Source organism: Protopterus annectens, chromosome 5.part0 (assembly GCF_019279795.1).
Source record: "Protopterus annectens isolate FY-2018-M chromosome 5.part0, PAN1.0, whole genome shotgun sequence".
NCBI classification, from domain to species: Eukaryota; Metazoa; Chordata; order Ceratodontiformes; family Protopteridae; genus Protopterus; species Protopterus annectens.
Window position 1 is genome coordinate 1315003141 of NC_056735.1, and position 21239 is coordinate 1315024379.

The 21239-nt window shown below is 40.0% G+C and overlaps 1 long non-coding RNA gene across 2 annotated transcripts in view; it reads left to right on the plus strand.

The window, feature by feature from the left end:
- The window catches only part of LOC122802074, a 61102-nt gene extending 41108 nt beyond the window's left edge, over nucleotides 1-19994 (plus strand). For both annotated transcript variants that reach the window (XR_006364873.1, XR_006364874.1), the window contains exons 2-3: nucleotides 1253-1314; nucleotides 19489-19994. This is a non-coding gene — a long non-coding RNA (uncharacterized LOC122802074). The remainder of the gene's footprint in view (nucleotides 1-1252; nucleotides 1315-19488) is intronic.
- Nucleotides 19995-21239: the final 1245 nt, after the last annotated feature.

The following is a 21239-nucleotide window of genomic DNA, read 5'->3' on the forward strand; positions in this document are numbered from 1 at the left end:
ACACATCTGCAAGTCCAATAGTGGCAGAAACACCCACTCAGGAGATCTCATTCTTTTCTACAAGTTAAATAGAATATGCTGGAAGGACAGATGTATCTCACAGAGAAAACCACTTCCATGGGATTGTCTTCCTCTCCATGTAAAGCAAACTATGTCTCTTACTTTATTCAAGAATAATCTGGATGAGTGGTTGCAAAACTGTAACTTTGTCTCTGGATTAGCACCCTGGTACATTATGGGCAGGGTAAACATGTAAATGTCTGGTTGTCCCTGGCTTATTCATAATCATGATACAAGGGGCGGGACTTAAAAGCAAGTACTCTCTTAAATTGGTGTAAAACAGTTTTCTGTACCAGCTTGCACATCAGCAGCTGTCCTCTGCCAGATTTTAACTAACACTTTTTAGAATAATCTATAAAATGACAAGACAGAGAATATTACCAACAGATGGCTGAACTACATCAGTAATGTTACAGTGTTTCAGAGCAGTCTTGATTCAAATGTTTCAATGATTCAAATGTCCATGTGACAGAAGCAACACTGAGTCAATGCTCTTTCTCATTTGAAAAACATTATCTTTCCAGTCAGTACCCTTCCAAAACTGCTGTCCTCCCCATCTATTGTATGTCAAGGTTGCAATGAAGCAGCAATGCTTGTCTAGAAAATACAGCAACTTCATTTCCAGTTTCAGTCCATATCTATTCCTTATCATTCATCTTTGCTTCATTGGTTTTCCATATAGAGAAATATATGTACCTATATGCAATTCACATGTTTTGAACATTTTGAAAAGGGTTACTACATGAGTTCTGTTTTTACTATTAATAACCTTTATATAGGTGATTTATATTTTAAGTAAAGAAATGTGCCACACTGAACAAGTAGTGAAGAGTTTTAAAGAGTAATTGTTATAATGTAGACCCTCGCTGTATATTTGCATATGTAGATATTACAGTACTTTGCTAAACTTCAAAAATTAAAAATATTAATTTATTTGTCATAGCAATGATTTTAAAAATGCACAAATATAATTTGAAGTGATTGCTGCAGCTCTCTCTTTCTTATACAGTTCATATAGTTAAAATACCAAGCATACAGTTAAAATATTGCAGTTTTATTAGATACAATATTTTGAAAAAGAAGGCTGTCTTTTTACTGCTGATATCCCTTCACTCTGTTTTTTTTTTTTCATTTACTATCACCAAATGCTTACCTTTAACTATGGGATGTTCCTTTTTTCTTCTCATTTCAGATATAAGCCTGTCTATATTTGAAGTTATACCTTGCCACGATGTCATGAATAATTACCCTAAAGTAAGTATTACTTGCCTTGTATATCTTATAAAAGAATATTATTTGGGTAACATCTTCTGATTCAGAAGAAGTAAGAGACAAAGTATGTCCAGTACATTTTCCTTACATACAGTACTTAAGATATACTTCATTAAATGTGGATATGGTCATTAAGTCTCAATACTGCAAACTATGGAAGAACATGTAATTGGTGTCAAAAATAGCCTTTCAACTGCCATTTTCTGTGAGAGGTTTCAGTTAAGTACATGTCATACAGGGAAGGAAGGGCCTTTGCCTCTTGCTTCCCCTTATTAATTATACCTACCTCTACATCACTGCAGCTTACAGACAAGGACAATCATGATGTCTGCTCGCATATTTGGTATTGGAATTCCATAATTCATAATTGTAGTATACTGTTCCCATTAAAAGTATATGCTGTTAATCTGGATTTTTTTTTTAATTTTTTAAATTATTTTAATTATTTTAATTTGACACCTTGCTGCTGGACAGGAGTTACTGATTAGGTACAAGTGAAGCAAGGAATGACGTATCTGAAGTTCTTATGCACCCGACTTTTTTTTTTTTTTTTTTTTTTGTTAGAGGTTAGTAATGCTGTGTTTTTCATAATATTAATCTTTAGTACTGAGAAGAACAGAATAGGCTAACATAGGTAGTCCTGGTATGGGAAACAAAGAACAGTGAATGTTAAACTGTGGTTATCTTAAGGAGAAACTGTAATGTTTATTAATGAGTGTTTATGGATTTCTTTAAAACTGTCTAATGTTTAGCCTCCTAATTGAAAAGGCTATTTAGTATATATTTTCATTAGTCCAAAACCCTGTCTGCAAACTCCCTTTTAACTTGCACCTTTTGCTGCTTTGCCCCTTTGCTATTTTGTTTTCTTTGTTAGACTTCCTCTTGCCTCCTTCATATTGTGCCTCCTGTACCTCTCCAACTTAATTACTTTATTTTTTTTTTGTCTTATTTATTTTCTTTAAAATACATCTCATGGAGGCCCTATCTTTTGCCTCTTTTCTTAGCCTTACTTTACAATGCAGACACTCGGTCCATGTTATCTATTTTCCTGTATGTTTCTCATTAAACCCATGCTCATAGTCTTATGTACTCTGCCCCTGAACCATTCCTATAAAGTGTTTGCACACTAAATTCTTTCTCAAGACCACTACTCCACTTTGACCCTCATCTGCACCTCATCTTCTCATCTTAATACACTCCTCTAGTATCATACACCATCATCATTGCCTTTTATTTTTATCATCTCCCTCCATAAACCCCACAATGGTGTGATTATTGTTGTCTAACAACATCTTCACTTGGATATGTGTAATCCCCACTACATTGCTTACAACAAGATCCAGAATTATATTCTTTCAGGTATTATACTTTACTAGTAAATGGTCCGAGAACTCATTCTCTTCACCAATGCATAAAATAATTTCTGTCTTATCCCATTGCTTTACTCACTCTGTTCAACCTCTGATCCTCTTCTACTGACTTGTATTACTCTAACAGTACCCACGTTACTCTGCCTTAACTGCCAGGCTACACCCCTTGCTTTCATTTTCCATCCACTTCTGTCTCATCTTGCAGCTGATGCTTACCTGTTGTGTAAACTCTACTTTCCCTGCATCTCTCCACTTTTTGTCATTCCTTGACAGCCTACAACATGGTACCTTAATTTCCTAACATTTGTTGTCACTGGCCTATATTTATGTGTAGCAGTGTCCTCCGTCCCTTTCTGCTTCACTGCATCAACTCTGCCATCTTCCTACCCAGACACATTGCATTGTATAGCAATAAAAAACAGCTATGTCCTCAGTCAGCCTTTTTTATTGTTATGTTACTCAGTGTTTGTCTCCCCCTTAAGCCTGACTACCTATTACCTCTTCTGTTTCCTTGAAACCCCATTCCTCCTCCTTCCATCAATCCTTAAGGATTGCTTAACACGTACCTTTCCTACCCTGTTCTGAATATCATTATCTTTTCTAGACTAGATGGATCCTCTCCCTACATTGAACTGGTCTCTCTGTCAGTTTTCTTCATCCTCCTGCCAGACATACATCCTTCTCCCTTATCATCTGCCATAGGTAGTAATTTTCCTTCCAATCTTTTCCTCATCCACTGGCTGTTGTCATGTGCAGCATTTCTGTAAATCTTACCTTTGATCATCAATCCTGCTATCTGTTGCCTGTCTTCCCCACTTTTTCTCACCCTGTTCTGTATCTTGGTTTCCTGGTGTCTCTTAGCTCCCAGTACTACTCTGCAGGTTGTTTTTGCATAGACACCTATTCAGAGTAATCAGCCTCCTTACAGACTGCAGGGGCTGTGCTTAATAGGGAATCACATATGGAATCTGTAGCTCTGTAGGGAGATTCTAATGCTTAAGGAGGAATGATGGAAAGTGCTGGGGATGGGATTATGAACAGCTTACCTGATGTGAATGCAAACTGTTCTTGGACTTTGTGTTGGTCATGGATTGCTCATAACAAACATTATCTTTGAACAAAGGGATGCTCACAAGTGCACAAGTAATCATAAAACCTTAGGTCCAAAGTCAATTACTGACTTTATAGCTGTGTCATCAGACTAGAGGCCATAGGTTTGGGACACGTGAGTCAAGAGAGGTGCTGCATTGTCAACTGATCATCATTTGGTGGTGAGCTGGGTCAGAAAATGAAGGCAGTACATGAACAGACCCATATAACCCAAATATATCATTAGAGCCTTTCGGGAATGCCTAACTGATACCTCTTTGTGAAATGAATTCAACCCCCTATGTCCAGAAGTGCTTTACCAATATACCTGTTGAGATCTGGGCGAGGACTCTGAATGGAAGCTTCCAAATGTGGAAATGAGGAGCTGTTGCTAAAAGGTGATCGGCATTTGTTATGGGGATAATCCAAGGGCACTCTGGTACCTACTAAAGGTGACATAAACTGTAAGGTTAAAGAAAGGGGCCTTCCAAGAACTGCCAGCAGGGGGTCCCCAGATATGACCAACAGGTACCAACAAATGAAGAAAGCACCATATATTAAACTGAAGGCCCATGGGGGGCATTGGCAAACCTACAGAGAATTACTTTTGGATAGCCTCAGAGAGGTTCTGGCAAACTATCCAAAAATTCCCAATAAATTTGAAACATTCAATGCCATAGTCCAACAATATAAAATGCATTCACCTTTTTAGTAAATTATATTTCATTTAAAACTCACTAAGCATCCACAAAGTGTTAGGTAAAGTGATTAGGAGCACTGACAATCCATATGTCTTCAGAGCAATAAAATAAAACAGATAAACCAGTTTCAGTATCTGGTTAAGTCATTGAAACACTATATTTAAATGCTCAGTGGATCAGGTCACTTGACCAGCCTGATCCTGTATAAACACTCGCCTGCATGTGTGTGTGTGTGTGTGTGTGTGTGTGTGTGTGTGTGTGTGTGTGTGTGTGTGTGTGTGTGTGTGTGTGCATTCTATCCCACAGCATCTAGTGGCGAAAGGTAGCTATAGCAGGCAGAAAATCATTTCAGTAGTTCACACAAAATTATATCTAAATAAAACTTATGTAGTCAAGGAATAAGTAGCTGGAATCAAGTGGATTCCATTAAGTATCAAATAATAATGCTATAATGTTACCATCAGACAATATTCACCATACTGAGCAGTCTAGAAACATTAATAAAACTGCTAACTACAAAGAAAGGTCTTTGAAAAATCAACATCACAACTGGAAAGGACTGCTCTATAACATTTACAGATATCAGCACTAAATAAATACTCATTTAAACCAAGTATAAATAATGCCCCACAGGAAATAATCCATTTTCCCTTGTGGTTTGTATTTTTTCCCAGCACAACTTCTTGGATGAATGAAAACATGTTTTATCTATATCCAAGAACAAAGAATGTACCACAGTGTGCTTCCCGGTGTGTTCATATAATGCATTAGTACTTTTCTCATGTCATATTGTGCTATCACATTCAATGTTTCACTATTCTAGATATTTTCACTACATAGAAAACACTACAAGAGCATATTGCCAAGGACACTGCACATTCACTCTTACAGGTTACTGAATTTCACATGTCAAATACTCTTGCGGTATTAATAGTTCAAAAACTTTTTTCTGTGAGAAATATTTATATAAAAAGCAGTTGCTACAAGATGTGCATCCTTCTGTGGTAATAATGTTTTCTATACTCAAATATTTATAAAGTGCTTCTTGAACTAAAATTTTAGCGCCCAAAGTCCTGCCTTTTATAACAATAAATTTATATTTGTCAGATAAAACAACTTCTAAATTCCTGTCCTCCTTCAATATGCACCATTCTTTGCCCACTAACTATTGTAGCTTCTATATATTAGTGCCAAGGGTTAAGAAAGGTGGTATCATGCATACCTCATAACTGTCAAGATTTATGCCTCATATGTTTTGTGTGCTCCACACAGAAATTTGTGGTCTGCTTGCAAATCTGTGAGGACTGAAGTCACTAAATAATGCCATACATTTCAGTTTCAGACTTAATATCCTTCAGAAAATATATGCTAATACAAATCCTGTTATTCTATCAACTTGCTAAGTTTATAAGAGCAATATGTAAAATCTATTCCTATTTTGGTGTCTTTTTCATCCCACTGCTTTAGGCTTTGTCCAGATTTCTTGTGCTAAGAGTTTTAAAGGTATGGTATCATGCCTGAACTTGGTGGCATGTTCTTAGCAGATCAAAAGATATTTTCTATTATCTCTGTCTGCAAATGTTTTGCTACATGTATAATATCTTTTAGACATGCCCTATGTCTGAATCAGTGAACTATAGCCATACAGGAGCTGTCATAATGTTTCTATTTGGAACAAATTCTGGATGATTTTAGAAACTATTTGGGAATTTTTTATCATGTTATGGGGATGACAGCTAGTAGCAAAATGAATGAAAGGCAGACAGCAGCAATTCCTATGCATCTAGAGGAGTTGATGCACTAAACTACAGAGTTAAAGACATAGATCTGAATATCCTCAGTGAGTACGTTTGCAGATACTGGCAGCTAACACATGGAGGCATGGAAACATGATGCTGAAGAAGAATCCCAAGGATACTGCTGAATTATGGCACACATTAATAACCACCTTCTTAATCAAGCCCTGCATGAATGAAATGTGTTTTCTTCGAATAGGGATTGTATGAGAGGCACAGTCCACAATATATGGAGGGGCTGGCTGCCAGAAGATGTAGCAATTTTCTTTGTAAAGTATGAAACATATATTATAATTCCCTCTACCTCCTCTGTGAATTGGGAGCCATTACCCAACTAAGCATCCAGTTTAACTTCAAATTACAATATCAGAGCTCAAAAATTTCAGCACTGATACTGTTGTAAATTCCCCCTTGAATCATAAGTTATGTAATTTAAGATCCCTATCCCCACCAAGTAAACAAGTTAAGTAACTTACTCCCTAAAAACTGGTCTGCCATTTCAACAGACCTGTCTATTAACTGCATTAAAATAAATAACGTAAAATAAATATTGTAAAATAGTTGTCAGTATTTCATAGCATATAGGTTATAGTCTATACGATCATATTTTATATTTTATCATATACGGTTATGGATCAATGGACAAAGCATCTTATTCCTGTAAGCTTCTTACCCTCTGGATTGAGGAACAGAAGACTGCATTACAGAAGTGAGATGATCTGTGATGTATGCATATAGGAGTTGGCTCAAAAAAATTACTGATGACAAATGTGGCAAACAAGAAATTCACTGCACTGCAGTGCAACAAAAGAGAAATTCTGTTGGCTATAAGGGCCTTCCATTCAGACTGAACAACACTTATTACAAATAGCCATTAATATTTGCACTCATCATTCACTTCTTCTTCTTTCAGCTTTTCCCGGTTAGGGGTCGCCACAGTGGATCACTTGTCCGCTCATGATTGGCAGTGGAGTTTTATGGTGTCAAGTTTCCAGCCCGGTGCCCAACCTTCCATAGAAGGCACACACATGCACACACTCACACATAGGGCCAATTTGGAGTGTCCAATCCACCTACAGCATGTCTTTGGGATGTGGGAGGAAACCCATGTGACCACAGGGAGGACATGCAGACTCCTGCACTCATCATTCACTACATCCCAGTAAATAAAATAAAATAAACACAGTCCAGCATCAAAGACTACGCTACCAGTGTTAGTTATTACACAGTGTTACTGCTAATATCTAACAGTGAAGCAGCCCATCTTCCTATTTTTTGGGGTGGGTAATTGAGGAGGAGTACCTCTCTATTACACTGTGCAGCCAATAGCCTTGTGTCATGCCATACTGGTTCACTGTGTCACATAGTAAAATACACTGAATTTCAGCTAGCAAATTAAACTAATGGTACAATTTCCAAATTTCTAAAGAGCTGGAGAGCTCCTTGTAGCCTTAAAAGTTGTGGTCAATATTACCATGCATTTTTCCTGTCTTCATATGCACTTGGTATATACATATCTATTTTTTACAATTAAATCTTAAATACATCTAACAGCAGTATTTTGCAATAGTAGTGCACAAATGTTACAAATTTCAATTGTACCTATACTTTGATTTATTGTAAGTTATCTTTAATTTATATGAGGAGTTTTAAAAGTAAAAGAGCACTAAAGTGGGATAGTGTATTTGTAGGTGGTGAACATCCCTGGCATCATAAGTAAACCATCATTCTCTACCCAGTCTGAATGTATGACAACATTTAATGCCATGGCTGTGAGCACCAGACTGTGTCATTCAGACAAAGATATGGCAGCACAGCAGAGAACAGTGCTATAAAAAAACAAACAGAGTGAGTGTACACATCACAGTGGCTAACCTGTTTATGTTATAAATGTAGATGCAAAAGGGCAGATAGGAAAGTTGAAAAAAGGGAGTAAAACAGTCAGAAGGAAAGTACATGGGTGAGCGATAAGGAAAGTGGGTGTGGAAAGGAATAGGTTTTTGTGAGATAGATCCCACTTTCATAACGAAGAGAAAGGTAAAAGGAAAGTAATGAGGTACAGGGAAAATGGCTGATAGTAGCTGCAGACAGACACACAGAACAGGGACACAGACAGGGATGGCAAACCTATAAAAATGGGGTGGTCAGTGGATGGATACAAACAGACAGATGGAGACAAGTGGTGATATGGAAATTTGGATAATGAGTGAAGTATGAACAATGCTTAAGAAGGGAGGAGTAACACGATTACAAGGATAAGCTGCATTGCCATCACAGTTGGTTGCCAGACTGGCCCCAAAGGCAACAGCCCCTGATGTCATGATCCAGTTGCTTCTCTGGTGGCCCAGTGTCAGGATCCTGCTGGATGTGTGACACATCAAGCTGCTGAAGAATGCACTCCATGTTGCCATTGCAGACATTCATATATCAGCGCAGCTCAACAGCCACCAGCCTTCACACCTGCCACCGTATAACCGTACGTCATACACTCTTTCAGGCTTCACAATAGGAGTCTTCACTTCATTCCTCAAAGGTGAAACAGACTGCAACACTGAATCCCATGTTTGCCTCCAGCAGAGGAGCCTTCACCCCACTCCTGACAGGCAGACCCAGAGTGACCCTGTGACTTAGTAGCAGCCATCGCAATTGTCTGTCCCTGAGATAATACAGTTTTGCCAACTCCTCTGCCACAAGTGAAGAAGGGAGACACAATGGGAAGAAGATGATAAGACACCATGATGCCTGAAGAGCCACTTCTGTGCTTTGTGGCAGTAAGACATAGTTACACAGCTTCTTTAGTCTATGTAAAACACAGGAAGTATAATTAAGTATATGAGGACAACACATAGTACAGTTGGATACAAATGGCATAAAATTTACTGTACATCTCATGAAACATCTGCATCTCATTTGCAGGTCAGAGTGGCAGCACCTCAGGTCTTCCTAACAAAGTCTGCACTGTTCCCATGTACAGGTGATGCCTATGGTATCAGACAACACCCACACCAGGCAGAGTCAGGCATCAGTTTTTAAGGAGACCATCATACCAGCATGTACTTCTTAAAGTCCCTGCACAGAAAGAAAATCCTGCTCTCCCTGCACAACATGCAGTTCTGCAGTTGTCACTAGTGGAAACAGCCATGGCCACTTGGATGGTCTGCTTAGAAAGTAATATTGTACACCTGTTAGCATGAAAACATGTTTTGAATCATATGGTGTGCAATGTGGCACTGCACCATGGTGTTAATGCCATTTTCTTGTTTGCTGAATGAGCAAAGATATTGCATGCCTCTTGCTAAGCAATACACATATGGTTTGCACCACTAGGTATGGATAAGGCAGTGTGCAGAGAAAGCCATTCACAGACATCAGTGCTATTCAGTCTCATTACTATTATTGCTGCACTATGCAGTGCATGGTAGTGTGATATGAAGTGCCACCACCATCTTCCACAGACATCTTTCATGCAAAGGAAAAAGCTGGATACATTGTGGTGGACAACACAACCACAAGGGGTGGAACACCAACACTTATTTGGCTGACAGAGGTGGAGGAGGCTTTGGTATCACTTGTGGGGTTGTTAAATTGAATCTTCATAGCAGACAGAAGATTGGATCTGGATTAAGGCCTGGCATCTTCTACCCATGAAACAATACTACTATAGTAAGACACATATGCATGCATGGAGTGGATATGACTGATGAAGAAATGCACTTCTGTCTGTAAGAATCCCTGGTTCCACAATGTCCTACCCAACAAAATATGTGTTTAAGAGCATTGTATAGCAATGCTTACCATGGATCCTACTATGAATGCCATAGGTGGGATAGTACAAGCATAAGACTGTGGGCAAATATCAGTGCCAGATGTTGCATGTATTTACATGCTGCACTAGTGGAGAGATCAGAAAAGTGGGCAATACAGGACTGATGTCCACATGGAATCTATGCCTGGCAATGATGGTGGTATACAGGTACCATAGCCTGACACAATGACACTGTGTGCAACATTGTGGCAAGGGAGTAATCACTTCTATATCTACAGAGGTGTTTGTGAAAGCCACTGCAGAAAAACACAACCTCATGGAAACCTGATATAGTACCTGTTGCTGAGGAGCCTATATTTGCCCTTCCTATGTCCTTCACGATGTAGCTTCTGATGTGCACTCTGTCTCTGATATGGGCATACCCAACAAAGATGACAGACATAAGGGACTTTAATGCCACCATGACTCTTTTACTGTAAATGACATGTGCAGCACTCAAATTAAACCAGTGGTTGTGCAGGACATGGATACAGGTGTAAACAGATCCTATAAACAGCACTGTGGAGTTGGCAAATATGTTCTCTGGCATGTGGGAGGGCATGCATTAACTGCACAGTGGCCTAAAATATCTACCCATCGAGTCAATACTGCTACTGAGGTTACTGGCAGTGAATGCTGCCTCTGAAGGTACATCCATATATGTTATGTTATGACCGTCCCCAGTCTATTTCTATCAGCTGTGGTGTCCATGAACATGGGAGGATCCAGACACAAGGTGGACATGCATAGACAGACCCATGTCAGTGGACATACAGTACTGCATACACATCATCAGTGTTACTTGGTGGCACATGGCCTAGCACCTCTGGTCATGGCTGGAGATAGTCCTCCAGTTATAACCAAAAGATGATTCCTCAAGGTGATGACACAATGTCCTATATATCAACTCTATCCCTTTCATAGGATGGGTCCAACCTGACATGGCTAATTGGCATTGTGCATGCCACTAATAGTCATTGTGGCATCCCAATCTCATCATTGCAGGATATGATCCCTAAAATCCCACAATCTCCAAGACTATGCACCTGCCAAATTCACCTCCTATGATTCTAACCCACATTGTAATGTTGCAGTCTACTGTCACTGTGTCCCACCACCTGACCAAGTGATAATGACTGTTCCCTGCCCAAATCCTATCTAGTACATGATATCCAGTGTGGTCAGGCCATGTACTGCATTGCACAACCTGAATGTTAAGAAAACATCATATTTTTCATTTTTGTCTATGTCATGGCCCATAGTTGTGGATCATATGCTGACACTTTGCCTTTGCTGCAATATAATTCACCCACCCAATACTCTCTCAGCTCTGGATCTACCCCTTCATTGTCTTTCTCCTGTATTGTCTCCTTGCCTTATTACTGCTTCATGAGTTACAGCCTATCCTGTTGCTAGTTTACACTGTTTGTTTATGCAGGGGCATGTTGTATGCCATGACACACATGACAAATATTTTGCGTCATATCTCTGGGCTATATTGTAGTGTCCCAATAGACATACCTAGACAGTCCAATCTACTCTTTAGTAGCCCCCCCAAAAAACCCTCTTTCCACCACAGGTCAGGATGATCATGTTGTATCAGAGCACCTCATACCAGGTAGCTTTTCAACTAAAAAGCAAAAAAAAAAACACTTCACTGCATAATCTAAACACTACTTTGTAGCTGTCAGGTTATTACAGTTACATCCACCCACCAAAGGAAGCTCTTCAAATGAAGAATAAAAAAAAAAAAACAGAATGATGGGTAGGCGATTCTCCCATCACTTTGCACCTGTAGCCCTATTCTAGCTACACTTCTGTGTTGTATTACATTTCTGCTATTATCTGTGGGATGTGAATGAGGGATGTCATCCATTACCTAGGAGCATATCTGACATTACCTATAACACATAGCACAGCATCATATGCGACATATTGCCAGCATGCATAGACCATTATGTATATACATGTGTGCACCTACCAATGAGGTGACCTATGAGAAGTCCCATTGCAGGTACTATTAATATAGAATGTGTGTGAGCCATATGTATGAATCATGTGATCTACTTGGATGGTGCATTGACACATTATGAATAATGCCCTGTGCAATGCAGACCACCCGGTAGTACAGGAAGTATTAGTCATACCTATTTATGTAGCTCTACCTTCTGGACCATAAGAATACTTAACAGAAACAACAGTACAAAAAAAAAAAAGGAAGGGAGGGTGATTGTGGCTACATAGGAAGCTGAGACTACTGATTAGGACAAAAAAGAGTCCACACATAGAGTGGAAGGGAAGAAGTGGGGAGGTGGTGAGTAAACACAGCTAGTGGTCTGAAGCAAAGAATTTCAGTTAGACTGTTTACTAGCTCACGTCCACAGATCATGGGGATAGGGAGTAAAGACAAAAGACGAATGTTTTACAAGGCTGATGAGACATTATGGTTTGAGGGTTTTTTTTAATATTGATTGTTTTCGTATATCTGGTTTCACCTTTTTGTACTTTTGATTTATCCAGGTCAAGATCTTAATGAATTTTAAATAATTCACTTCCCCATTCCTTTAGTTTGTCTAGGGAATAGTTTACTGTATATATATATATATATATATATATATATATATATATATATATATATATATGTATATGTATATATATAATCATAATGTACCTCACAATTATTTGTTAATGTTGTTCTTGTCATTAAAGAACTCCTTTACTTTAGTTACACCTGCTGGTATTCTAATTATAATTCCTAACTTTTTATAATTAGTACATAATTTGAATATAGGAACATTATGATTTGTAAGTGAGAGAGAAAGAGGTAGGGAGGTGGATGAGACTCAGTACTAGGAGACAAGCAGGAGCAAAGCAAGGGAGGTGAGGGTAGGAATTATGTCATCTTACGGGGACGTGGCTGAGGTCAGGAAGGAGAACAAGGGCTTTTTTATATATGCAGCAAAAAGAAGGATGGTAGGAAGGGATATACTTGGGCAAGCTGAGCACACTCCATAGTTTATTACAGATACAGGTAGTATGAATCCTAACTGCTGTGGCTAGGAAACGTATATTGTCTACCAGCTAGCTCATTCACCTAGTGTTAACTTATGAGCCAAAGATTATATATTGGTGTCTGATTTTTGGAATCATTTCCAATTGTTTGCACAATCACCATGGACTGTCAAATTAATATTGAGATTATCTTATGTTAAACATTTGTTGTACTATATAAAATTCCTGTTAAGACTTCACATTGTAGTTGATAATATGTATTTTAAGGTTTATTCTTCTGATATTAACTGAAATTAATTTTGTTATGATGATGCGAATCAGTATGGTTAGTGTGTCAACTTCAAATAAAGAAAGAAAAGGTTTTATAATTATGACATTTTTGCTTCACTGGCAAGTGACACATTAATCGTACAGTTGCAGTGATTTTCCTATTATAAAACATATTAAAAATTATAGCACTTGAAAGAGAAAAATACTCCCCTGTGATTTGGAAACTGTTTTTATTAAGATAGTATGGTAGCAAAATAACATGCTTATTTATAATCAGCTCTGGCATCTTGACCTATAATGTCAGCAAATCTTTTTTGTATCTGTCTTTTTACTTCTCTGCCTAACCTTCAAGCATCTACACTGAGCTTTAAGTCCATTCATTTCCCTGTACTGGTAGGGTGACAGATGGCTGAAGGGACCATCATCTAGAAAGCCATGAATGTGTTTTATGAGATCACTGACTTCCCAGCAATAATGGTATTTTCATTAAGTCACTAATCCAGTCTCTAATAGCTGAAATGAGCACTTGTTATACCACATGTCATCTATTTAAGCTTCCAGCCCCATGCTGTTAGGGCTATCATAACCAACATGGGCTTGCCAAGCCTCCATCCATTCTCCTAGACATTTCAATGCACTGCAAGCCTCCACTTGTGAGGTGGTGATCAGCTACATGGAACCAAGTATTCCTCCCCCAAGGATGGATGAACTAGCAACACTTACTCATTGCCACTCCCCCCTCCCCCATCAATGAACAGTAGGTAAGAGAGTTAAAGAAGCATGGACTGTCCTACTGAGGAGCCTACCTGTATCTACTTATATAGAAAGTGGATAACAACCATGTTGCTGCTACTGTTATATGCATAATCAGGTATGCATCTAGGATACTCATAGGTTCATAGGTTCATACTAGGCTATCTGCCCTAGGGCATTTATAAGCCTAGCCAGAGTGTGTTTGGCTTTCGCCACCCATTTTAAATTAATTTTGCTATGCCTTTTTTTGAGGTTAGTATACTGTGCCTCTGTCTAACAGTGACACAGAAGTGATAGCCGGGGTAAACCTACGATCTCCCATCCACTCATCAAGATTCCTCTTGAAGAGAGTCAATGTGGGACTCTGCCTAACCTGGACTGGGATTTTATTCCAGAGTGAAGGGAGCCTCTGGGTTATGAATCTGTCCCTCCAGCATGTCCTATTTATTTCAGTGCTGAGGTTCAAGTCTCGGTAGCGTGCGAGGCCCGTGTTCGATGGGATTTGGATTTTCTGAGGTGCAGCATGTCCATTAATTCCAGGTTTGACATGGCTTTATACGTCAGGCACAGATCGCCTCTGAGCAGGCGGTATGCCACTGAGTAGAGCTGGAGTTTCTTTAACCGGGCAGCATATGGCATCTGTTTGAGCCCTTTGATCCTCTTGGTGAGATACTTTTGGGGTCTTTCCAGTTGCTGCAGGTGTCTGGTAAGGTACATCCCAAAGGGGCATTGTACTCAATTATGGGCCTGATGAAGGATGAGTAAAGAGGTACGATGACCTCCCCTGATCTAGATGTGAATCCCTTCATGATTAGGTGGGCTTTATAAAATGTTTTTCTAACCACTTTGGCCACGTGGTTGTCAAATGAGAGATTGCTATCAACTTGGGTCCCCAGGTCCCTAATGACTTCTTCTGTACTTAATGGATTACCACATATGTGGTAATTTGTGGGCACTGTTTTTGCCAAAGGGATGACTATACACTTTTGGCGTTTAGCTTGAGGCCATGGCTCTGGCACCAGTTGTCTGTTTCTATGAGGCCCTTTTGGAGGATGCTTGTGTCGGCTGGAGAGTTGATTATGGCCCAGTTTGCAGTCATCTGCGAACCTGGTCAGCCACAGTCCTTCCGTGTTGGCCTGTACCGCCGAGAAATATATACCGAACAAGAGAGGTCCCAGGACTGAGCCTTGTGGGACGCCACTTGTAACTGGTTTGGAGTCTGACATGGCTCCAGCAATTCTAACCATGTGGGTTCTGTCCTTGAGCCAGTTTGCAACCCATCTAGTGACATAGGGGTTTATATTTAAGCTGGTGAGCTTATCTATAATGCCCGAGTGGGGTATTGTATCGAAGGCTTTTGCGAGGTCCAGGTAGGCTGTGTGGACCACCTTCCCCTCATCAATGGCCTTGGTGACTGTTTCAAAGAAATCGACCAGGTTTAAGAGGCAGGATCTGCCCTTAAGAAAGCCGAACTGGGTAGGATCCAGTGTCTGTAGGTCCGCAATATCTTTATTTATGAGGTCCATGATGATCCTTTCCATAGCTTTGCAGACCAAACTAGTCAGGCTTATGGGGCGATAGTTTCCAGGATCCGTTGAGGCACCACCTTTGTGGAGAGGGACCACTGTTGCTGTACGCCACTCTTTGGGTACATATCCTGTAGTAAGGCTAAGATTGAACAGTAGTTTTATGTTTGGGTTTAGCTCTTCTTGGAATTCATGTAGGACGCAGCCTGGGACACCATCTGGTCCCATTGATGCTGTGTTTTTTGCTTTGGAGAGGGCGGCTCTTACCTGAGCATCTGAGATGTCAGGGGCAGCATTCTGTTGGGATAGATATTTGCCCTTTTGGTGGGAGAGGGGAGAAGTTTGCACTGAACCTGTCAGCTAGGATGTTGGCAATGTCTGTGGGCTCGGTGTACTTTTTGTCATTTTGGACTAATTCTGAGCATATCTGGGAATTCCCACCCAGGTTCCTAACATAACTAAAGAAAGCCTTGTGATTATCCTTAGTGTCCTGTGCAATTTTTCTCTCAAGCTGGCCTTAGATGATTTTATGAGTGCCCGTAGTTTTTTGCTAATACTGACCAGAGATGCCTTCCCTTTTTGGGATTTTGCTCTATCATGTAGTAGCTTCCTCCTTCTATTGTATAGTTTGTTTATGGCTGGGGTCCACCAGACAGGATGTCTGCCTTTGGAGGATTGGGTCTTGGTTTTATTTGGGATTGCATGATCCATGCATTCCTGAAGGTGTTCATAGAATGCGTTTATAAAGGATTCTGCGGTCTGGGCCGTATTTTCCACAGGCCCGGGGGCTTTGAAGGATTTCGCCTCAGTTTTGAGGCGTGTGAAATTTGCTTTAGAGAAGTTTTCACTGTGGTTTTCTGGGCAGGGGGTGGGGTCGGGATGTGAATATCCAGTGAGATTAGTTTATGGTCTGATCTTACCAGTGAGGATACACTTCTGGTCTGGAGCATAGTGTCCCCATGTTGGTGATGATCAGGTCCAGTATGCTTTCCCCTCTTGTGGGAGTGGTAACAAGTTGTTCCATAGCATTTGAGTTTATAAATTCTAGGAACCTTTGGGCTAGGGTGTTGGAGCTAGAGTAATGCTCCCAGTCTATGTTTGGGTAGTTGAAGTCACCCAATATAATGGTGTTTGGAGAGACCTTCATATTTTCCAGTATTCTCAGGAAGGCCAAGTGGGGCTCCTGTGTTTGGGAGGGTGGTCTGTAGCAGGCTATAAACTGGAAGGCAGTTTTACCCACAGTTAGTTGCACATGGATAGTCTCTGATGCTTCGTGCTGTGCCACCAACCTGGAGGTGTGAGTATCTTTGAATATTGATACTCCCCCTTCTTTTGTGGGTCGGTCCAAGTTTTGGGGCTGAAAAGCATGGTATGAGGTATAACCTGGTAGTGCTGGGGTGCTCTCGGGAGCCTTGAACCAGGTTTCTGTTACTGCACAGATATCGATGTTCTCCATGCTAAGGAGAGTTTCGAGTGCGTCCGTCTTGAGGTTTAGACTTCTGGCGTTGAGTAGCATTACTCTTAGTTTCTTATCCCTTGTGATACCTATGGAGGTGGGTTTGTCTTTTGAGCCTTGCCTAAAAAGGCACTATGGGGGTAGCAAGAGCCTTTGCCAATATCCAGCCCAGGGATGACAGGTGCAAGCCGTCCCTACATCGTGGCTTGTCGAGCATGTCATCCCAGGCTGACAGGCATTGGATCCCCTTTGAATGACACCAACACTTAAGCCAATTGTTGAAATTGATCATCTTGTCTTCATATTGTGGCATCATTCTTGGTGAGGGTAAGATGCTACTCAAGGTCAGGGTCATACCGGCCTGGGCTACATGCTCAGAGAGCTCCTCTATGTCTCTTTTCATGTAGTCCAGGGAGGTACGTCTCAGGTCATTCACACCAGCATGGACAATGACTGAGTCATATTTGTACTTGCCTTGGAGTGACCTGAGTGCTTGTGTTATGTGGCGGATCCTAGCGCCCGACAGACAGCTCACCGTGACCTTCTCCTTGTTCAGCCTGGTGAGCGGGACGTCAGTGTGCCTGACAATAGAGTCACCTATTACAAGTGTATCAGGTGTGTTGTTTAGCCTTAAGGGCTGTGACTGTTTGGCACACTGGCTTTGTGAGCTATGTGTTGCACGTGTTTGGTTTGGGGTAGCGGTTGCTTGGGTGTCTGCTTTGGAGGTCTCTGCTGCTTAGGCAGATTTTTATTTAGAGCCTCCGAGTATGTTTTTGTGTGTTTATGTGTTTGGTTTGTTGTCGTGGTAGGTCTATGTGAGACTGGAATTGTAGTGAGTGTGGTTTCCTTCTCCTCCTGACTGGTTACGCCAGTACTGAGTTGAGAGAGCTTAGCCTCCAGTTTGGCTATATGGTTGCATCTCTCACATGTGTTGGAATTTGTTGGGAGGAGGAGGAGAGGGTTGTCTGTCAATAATGTCAATAATGTCAATAATTGTGCATGTATATAAGCTACTGTAGTATGAATAACTATGTATGCAGCTTTGCCACTATCATGTATATAATTGCATGTGCAAATGAGCTGTTATCATGATCATGTATGCAGCTGAGCTATTGTTGTGTGTGTAAATATGTATACAGCTGAACTACTGCAGGGTATACTGTCACAAGTGACCAGGCTACTGCTGTCTGCGAAAGCACGTATTCCATTAAGCTACTGATGTGTACATAGTCATACATGCATCTGGACCACCATGCTGCTGAGAACATCAGCCATGTATTCTGTTGCATAAAGTTAGTTTTTATGAAATAATATTATTATATGTTTTATCTTTATTTCCAGATTGCTGTCTTACATGCATATCTTACATTGATTATTTGTTTTCTGCTTTTCCTATTATGTCACTTTAATACCTGGATCATCAGTAAAACTCATGGCAAAATAATAGTTTTTCCTAGGGAATTAAGAGTACACATAAATGAAGCAGTTAAAAGTACTATATGAAGGTACCTTAGTGAAAGGCAGGGAATGTTAAGCATTCAGTTCTTATTTCCAAAACTTCCAAAACTTTAAATTGCATTTACATGTACTGTATGAGTGTCTGGTACCAGTAGAAGAGCTTTCCTTACCACTCTCTGAGGGCAACCTTTTCAAGACTTTATTTATTTTTATAAACCTCAGTACATTTATTCATCACAGGTAACCTTTTTAAGAAAGAGACTAGGCTGCAAACTGGGCAGTGATATTACAGTGATATCTTTGCTGAAAGATTTCTGCCTCACAGCTTTACAGTCCAGGGTTCAATATTCATAGGTTAGTACTAAGCTAACTGCCCTTGAGAGCCTTTTTAAGCCTAGCGAGACTCAAACACTGCACCTTGTGTTTGTAAGGCAAACACCTTAACCATTAGGCCACCCTCCCAACATTGAGTTCTAATCATTGTCTGTATGAAGATGGCATGTTCTCCCCATGTCTGTATGTGTTTTTCTGTGGGTACCTTGGTTTCCTCCCACCTCCCTAAAACATTTTGGTTGATTGGCTACACTAAATTGTTCATATATTTTATTTACTCTTGCTCCTGTGACTTGAGTCATGGCTGAATAGGGTCTATGGGCCAAAGTATGTTACTGGCTAACAAATTCTTAAATAAATACATCCATACATATTTTGTTTTCTTGTGACAAATACAGTACAGTGCCTTGCAAAGATTATTGTATTAATACACAGTTATTTGACCTTTTTATTTGTTTTTGCAATTAACTATGTCAGTAATAATTCAGAATATCATTCTAGGTGTAGTGACAGTTCTATTTTTACAGTACATTATGTTATGTGTAGCTTTCTGACTAACATTTCAATTTTTTTTGCCTTCTTTGCAGCAACATATTTAGTAAACTATCGATCCTGGGAAAGAATGTTCATCATGCCACAGGACACCCTTTCTACTGAACTCCAAGGCCTGCATTGATATATATACCCTTGTTTAAAATGGTGTACCATTGCTTTCATGGCATATAAATGTATACCTTCCCATTACTCCCCATTGTTTCTATGAAATGTATAACCCTGCTATGACATATGCAGCATTTGGAATTAATGCTTATAACTGATTTTAATACCCTGCATTTCTTTTTGGTAATGTGCGAACATTCAACACATGAATATAAAAATGTCTTAAATATATGCATAAATAATACTTTAAAAATGCATATTTAACTGAAAAATCATAAAATATTAACTGTGGTTCTTATTACTGAATTTGTCACTTCAAGGAAAACATGCATCTTCCACCTAATTTTGTGCATAATAACATATTGCTGGCACTATGTTTTGTACCATCTAGTTACCTTACAGACTTACAAAAATGAAAAGTCTGGAAACCATGGTTTTCATATGTCAGAATAGTTCACATTTTTGTTTTATATGTTTAAGGTAAGAACAGCTCCACATTAACATCTACAGCAGTAACATGAACACTCATTGTTCCCCATGTTCAAAGGACTCAGTTGAGGTAGTTTAGGTGTCTTGTTAGGTCACCCCTTGGGTTCTCTCACAGGAGGTGCACCAGGCAAAATCCAGTAGGAGGGGGCCTTGGAGCAGATCCAGAACACATTAGAGGGGTGAGATCTCCCAACTTGTCTGGGAATATCTGGGAATTCTACAGTATGAGCTGAAGACTATTGGTGGGGATAAGATAGTCTGATCTGTCCTGCCCTGCTTACTGCACTATAGCCCACACTAGAACTAGCAGATTATAAAGTGATGATGATGATGATAACCAGCACTAAATTACCCTACATGCATTTCTGTTTTCCTTTAACTGCCTTACAATATTCATGTTTAATGTTTTAGCCCAGCACTGTTGCAATAGAGGAATAAAGCCCTAGCTATGAATCAGAAGAAACTAATCTGGCAAGTTTTTTTGGGTGTTGAAAGAGCCACATCAGAGAAGGCAGGAAGGAGTAGCACCTGCTTGCCTACCATGATGGTGGGAATGGTGGTCTGATTGGCTTCTTCTCTCTATGCAGTTGGAGGCTTGCAGGCAATGAAGTTGTGGTCATTAACTGGGAATATCGGATTGTCTTATGACGCCGTGACTACAATCTTCATTATCGTGTGGGTAGAAGCACTTATATGCATGGGGGGGCATAGTAGGCAGTCGCAGTGAGAAGGATACTCACGTCAGCCACTGCTGTGGGGTTAGAGACCGAAATAGAAACACCCTCATTGTTCTCATAATGTGATGTGAGCAAGGTCACAAGAAATCTTCATGTTGAACCTCTTTTCAGCTCTTGTCTCCAAGTCAGGAATCCCCTGTATGGCAGATTGATAAATAGGATCAGTGCTAGAAGGAGGGGGTGCTAACTCTCAGCAGGCATGGAGTAAAAAATACATAGAAAAGAAGTTTTGATGTCTTGATTATTTATAAATGTGAAGGTCTGATCCCCCCTACCCAGCTTACTCATTAGAGCTGTAGCAAGGGTCGGGTAAAGGAGGCAGCGGTTGATTGGCTGCTTTTAATATGTGCCAATCAGTGTCCATGCCTGAAAGTGCAAGGATTGTTTCAAAGCATTTAAACAACCACAGTCAAATGATTGCAGCTGCCTAAATTCTGAAATGACAGTCAGTG